The sequence below is a fragment of the Salvelinus sp. IW2-2015 genome, linkage group LG21 (assembly GCF_002910315.2).
Source record: "Salvelinus sp. IW2-2015 linkage group LG21, ASM291031v2, whole genome shotgun sequence".
NCBI classification, from domain to species: Eukaryota; Metazoa; Chordata; class Actinopteri; order Salmoniformes; family Salmonidae; genus Salvelinus; species Salvelinus sp. IW2-2015.
The window spans coordinates 3,530,045-3,536,049 of NC_036861.1; positions in this window are offsets into that span (position 1 = coordinate 3,530,045).

Consider the following 6,005-nt stretch of genomic DNA (forward strand, 5'->3'; position numbering starts at 1 on the left):
GCGACATTTTGGTCGAATTAATATTTTGGAATATCGTGAATTACATTTGTGTTAATAAATAGTAGTGTCGGGCTATAGTTGTTGTGTGAACATGTTATAGAAATAGTTGTGTCGGGCATAGTTGTTGTGAACATTGTTAATAAATATGTTAGTGTCGGGGCTATAGTTAGGTTGGTGAACATGTTTAATAATAGTTGTGCGGGCTATAGTTAGTTGTCGTTGTGAACATGTTAATAATAGTTAGTGTCGGGCTATAGTTGTGTGAACATGTTAATAAATAAGTTAGTCTGGCTATAGTTGTTAGTAACATGTTAAACAGTAGTAGTTGTCTGGTAAGTTAGTTGGTAACATTAATAAATAGTTAGTGTCGGGCTATAGTTGGTTGTGAACATGTTAATATAGTTAGTGTCGGGCTATAGTTGGTTGGTGACATGGTAATAATAGTTGTATGTCGGAGCTATAGTTGTTGGTAACATGTTATACATAGTTAGTGTCGGGCTATAGTTGGTTGGTGAACATGTTAATAATATTAAGTTTTTTGTCGGGCTATAGTTGGTTGCTGTTAGAACTGTTAATAAATAGTTAGTGTCGGGCTATAGTTGGTTGGAGACATGTTAATAATAGTCTAGGTCGGGTATAGTTGGTTCGGTGAACATGTTAATAAATAGTTAGTGTCGGGGCTATGTTGGTTGGTGAACATTTAATAAATAGTTTAGTGTCGGGCTATAGTTGGTTGGTGAACATGTTAATAAATAGTTAGTGTCGGGCTATAGTTGGTTGTGAACATTGTAATAAATAGTTGTGTCGGGCTATAGTGGTTGGTGGAACATGGTGACTATAATAGTTAGTGTTCGGGCTATAGTTGGTTGGTGAACATGTTAATAATAGTTAGTGTCGGGCTAAGTTGGTTGGTGAAACTGTTATAATATGTTAGTGTCGGCCATAGTGTTGGTGAATGTTAATAAAATGTTAGTGTCCGGCTATAGTTGGTTGGTGAACTGTTAATACATAGTTAAGTGTCGGGCTATAGTTGGTTGGAGTGACATGTTAATACATAGGATGCGGGCTATAGTTGGTTGTGATGAACCATGTGTTAAATGATAATAGTTAGTGTGGCTATAGTTGGTTGGAAATGTAGATAAATAGTTAGTGTCGGCTAAGTGGTTGGTGCAACATGTTAATAATAGTTAGTGTCGGGCTATAGTTGGTTGGTGAACATGTTAATAAATAGTTGTTCGGGCTATAGTGGTTTGTGATAATGTTATAAATAATGTTAGTTCGGCTATAGTTGGTTGGTGAACATGTTAATAAATAGTGTAGTGTTGGGCTATACGTTGGTTGGTGACATTGTTAATAAATAGTTAGTGTCGGCTATAGATTGGTTGGTGAACATGTTAATAAATATTAGTGTCGGGCTATAGTTGGTTTGGGTAACATGTTAATAAATAGTGTAGTCGGGCTATAGTTTGGTGGTGAACATGTTAATAAATAGTAGTGTCGGCTATTGTGGGTTGGTGAACATGTTTAAATAGTTAGTGTCGGGCTATAGTTGGTTGGTGCACTGTTTAATACTAGTTAGTGTCGGCTATGTTGATGGTGAACATGTAATAAATAGTTGTGTCGGTAGTATAGTGGTTGGTAACATGTTAATAAAATGTTAGTTCGGCTATAGTTGGTTGGTGAACTGTTTAATAATGTTAGTGTCGGCTATTAGTGTTGTGTGAAATTTATCATAGTAGTGTCGGGCTATATTGGTTGGTGAACATGTTAATAAATGTATAGTGTGGGCCTATAGTTGGTTGTGAACATGTTAATAAATGTTAGTGTCGGCTATAGTTGGTTGGTGAACATGTTAATTAAATAGTTAGTGTCGGCTATATTGGTTGTGAACATGTTAATAAATAGTTAGTGTCGGCTATAGTTGGTTGGTAAATGTTAATAAAATTAGTTGGGCGGCTATAGTTGGTTGGTGAACATGTTAATACATAGTTAGTGTCGGCTATAGTTTGGTTGGTGAACATTTAATGAATGTTAGTGTCTCGGGCTATGTTTTGATGTGGTGAACATGTTAATACAAGTTTACGTAGTCGGGCTATAGTTGGTTTCGTGAAATGTTAATAAACATATTAGTGTCGGGCAATAAGTTGGTGGATGTTCATGTTAGCGGAAAGTTGTGGTGAAACATGTTATATAGATTCGGGCTATAGTTGGTTGGTGAACAGTTAATACATATGTTAGTTCGCGCTATAGTTGGTTGTGAACATGTTGAATTACAATTAGTGCGCGCTATAGATTGGTTGGTGAACATGTAGTAATACAATGTTTAGCTGTCGGGCATAGTGGTTTGGTGAACATGTTAATAATAGTTAGTGTCGGGCTATAGTGGTTTGTAACATTTATACAATATGTTAGTGTCGGGCTATAGTTGGTTGGTGAATAGTTAATAATAGTTAGTAGTGTCGGCTATAGTTGGTTGGTGAAACATGTTATTAAATAGTTAGTGTCGGGCTATAGTGTTGGTTGGATACATGTTAATAAATAGTTAGTGTCGGGCTATAGTTTGGGCTGAACATGTTAATATAGTTAGGGTCGGCTTATAGTTGGTTGGTGAACATGTTAATAAATCTAGTTAGTGTCGGGCTATAGTTGGTGTAAACATGTTAATAAATTAGTTAGTCGCGCTATAGTTGGTTGGTGACATGTTAATAAATATTAGTGTCAGGCTAGTAGTTGTTGTTGAACATGTTAATACATAGTTAGTTCGTGGCTACTTATAGTTGTTGGTGAACATGTTAATACAAAGTTAGTGTCGGGCTAATGTGGTGTACAGATACATATTAGTGTGGCTATAGTTGTGGTGACCATGTTATAAATAGTTAGTGTGGCTATAGTTGGTTGGTGAACATGTTAATAATAGTTGTGTCGGGCTATAGTTGGTTGGTGAACATGTTATACATAGTAGGTGTCGGCCTATAGTTGGTTGGTTGAACATGTAATAAATAGTTAGTGTCGGGCTGTGGTCTGGTTGGTGAACATGTTATAAAATAGTTAGTGTCGGCTATAGTTGGTTGGTGAACATGTTAATAATAGTAGGGTCGGCTATAGTGAGTTGGTTACATTTGTTAATAATATAGTTAGTGTCAGGGCTATAGTTGGTTGGTAAAATGTTAATAAATAGTTAGTGTCGGGCTATAGTTGGTTGGTGAACATGTTTAATAATAGTTAGTGTCGGCTTATCTTGTTTGGTGAACATGTTATAAATACGTTAGTGTCGGGCTATAGTTGGTTGGTGAACATGTTAATAAATAGTTAGTTCGGGCTTTATTTGGTTGTGTAAAATCAGTTTAATACATAGTTAGTGTCGCTATAGTTGGTTGGTGAACATGTTAATAAATTAGTTAGTGTCGGGCTATAGTTGGTTGTAACATGTTAATACATAGTAGTTCGGCTATAGTTGGTTGGTAACATGTTTACAAAATAGTTAGTGTCGGGCTATAGTTGGTTGGTGAACATGTATAAAATAAGTTAGTGTCGGGCTATAGTTGGTTGGTGAAATGTTAATAAATAGTTAGTGTCGGGGTTTAGTTGGTTGCAAGTGAACTTGTTAAATAATAGTTAGTGTCGGGCTATAGTTGGTTGGTTGACATGTAATAATAGTTTAGTGTGGCTATAGTTGTTTGCGATACAATGTTAATAACATATTTAGTGTCGGGCTATAGTTGGTTGCGTGAACATGTTATAAATAGTTAGTGTGGGCTATAGTTGGTGAACATGTTATAAATAGTTAGTCGGCATATGTGTGTTGGTGAACATGTTAATAAATATGTTAGTGTCGGGCTATAGTGGTTGGTGAACATGTTAATAAATAGTTAGTGTCGGCTATAGTTGTTGGTTACAGTGTTCATAAAATAGTTAGTGTGGCTATAGTTGGTTGGTGAACATGTTAATAATAGTTTGTTCGGCTATAGTTGGTGTGAACATGTTAATAATAATTAGTGCTCGGGTATAGTTGGTTGTGTAACCATGTTAATAAATAGTTAGTGCGGCTATAGTTGGTTGTGAACTTGTTAATAAATAGTTAGTGTCGGGCTTATAGTTGGTTTGGTGAACATGGTAATTATAGTTAGTGTCGGGCTATAGTTGGTTGTGAACATGTTAATAATAGTATGTCGGCTTATAGTTGTTGGTGAAACATGTTAATAATAGTTTTAGTCGGGCTATAGTTGGTTGGTGAACATGTTAATAATGTTAGTGTCGCTATAGTTGGTTGTCATGTTATATAATAGTAGTGTCGGGCTATAGTTGCTTGTGAACATGTTAATACTAGTTAGTTCGGCATAGTTGGTTGTGTAGACATGTTAATAATAGTAGTGTCGGGCTATAGTTGGTTGTCTGAACATGTTATAATAGTTAGTGTCGGGCTAAGTTGGTGGTGAACATGTTTATACATAGTAGTGTCGCTATAGTTGTTGGTGAACTATGTAATAAATAGTTAGTGCGTGGTATAGTTGGTTGGTGAACATTAATACATAGTTAGTGTCGGCTATAGTTGGTTGAGTGTAACATGTTAATAAATAGTTAGTTGTGGCTATGGTTGTGAACATGTTAATAATTAGTTGAGTGTCGGCTATAGTTGTGGTGAACATGTTAATAAATAGTTTAGTGTCGGGCTTAGTTGGTGGTGAACATGTTAATAATAGTTTAGTTGTGCTATTAGTTGGTTGTTTGATTACATGTTAATACATAGTTAGTGTCGGCTATAGTTGTTGGTGAACATGTTAATAATAAGTTAGTTCGGGCTATAGTGTGGTTGGTGTGAACATGTTATACAATAGTTAGTGTCGGGCTTATAGTTTGGTTGTGAACATGTTAATACATAGTAGTGTCGGGCTATAGTTGGTTGGTGAACCTGTTAATAAATAGTTAGTGTGCGCGTATAGTTGTGGTGATACATGTTAATACATTTAGTTCTATAGCTGGGTTGATGACATTTTATTATAGGTATGTTATGTTGTCTGGGCTATAGTTGGTTGGTGAACATGTTAATAAATAGTTAGTGTCGGCGTATAGTTGGTTGGTGAAATGTTAATAACATAGTTAGTGCGGCGCTATAGTTGGTGATACATGTTAATAAATAGTTGGTTGTCGGCTAGGTGGTTGTGAATATGTTAATAATATGTAGTTCGGCTCTTTTTATATGTTGTTTTTCTCTGGTGAATTCGTTAAATATAGTTAGTACGGGTATAGTGTGGTTCGGTGGACATTAATAAATAGTTGTTGGTGAAACATGTTAATAAATAGTTAGTGTCCGGTCTTAGTTGGGTTGTGTAAAATGTTAATAAATAGTTAGTGTGGGCTATAGTTGGTTGGTGGACATGTAATACTAGTTTAGTGCCGGCTATAGTTGGGTTGGTGAACATGGTAATAAATATTTAGTGTCGGTGCTATAGTTGGTTGTGAACAATGTTAATAAATGAGGTTCGGGCTATAGTTGGTTGGTGAAACATGTTAATAAATAGTTAGTGTCGGCTATAGTTGGTGGTAACATGTTTAATAATAGTTAGTGTCGGGCTATAGTTGGTTGGGTGGAACATGTTAATAAATAGTTGATTGTGTCGGTATAGTTGTTGGTGAAATCGTAATAATGTTATGTCGGCTATTAGTTGTTGTTGTGAACATGTTATAATAGTTAGTGTCGGGCTATAGTTGGTTGTGAACATGTTAATAAATTATTAGTGTCGGGCTATAGTTGGTTGTGACTGTTAATAGAGTGATAGGTTAAGTAAATATTAGTCGTGGGCTATAGTTGGTTGGTGGACATGTTAATAAATAGTTAGTTCGCTATAGTGGTTGTGAACATGTTAATAAATAGTTGTGCGCTTAGTGGTTTGGTAAACATGTATAAATATAGTGTCGGGCTATTAGTTGGTTGTGAACATGTTAATAATAGTTAGTGTCGGGCTATGTGGTTGTGAACATGTTAATAAATAGTTGTTGTCGCTATA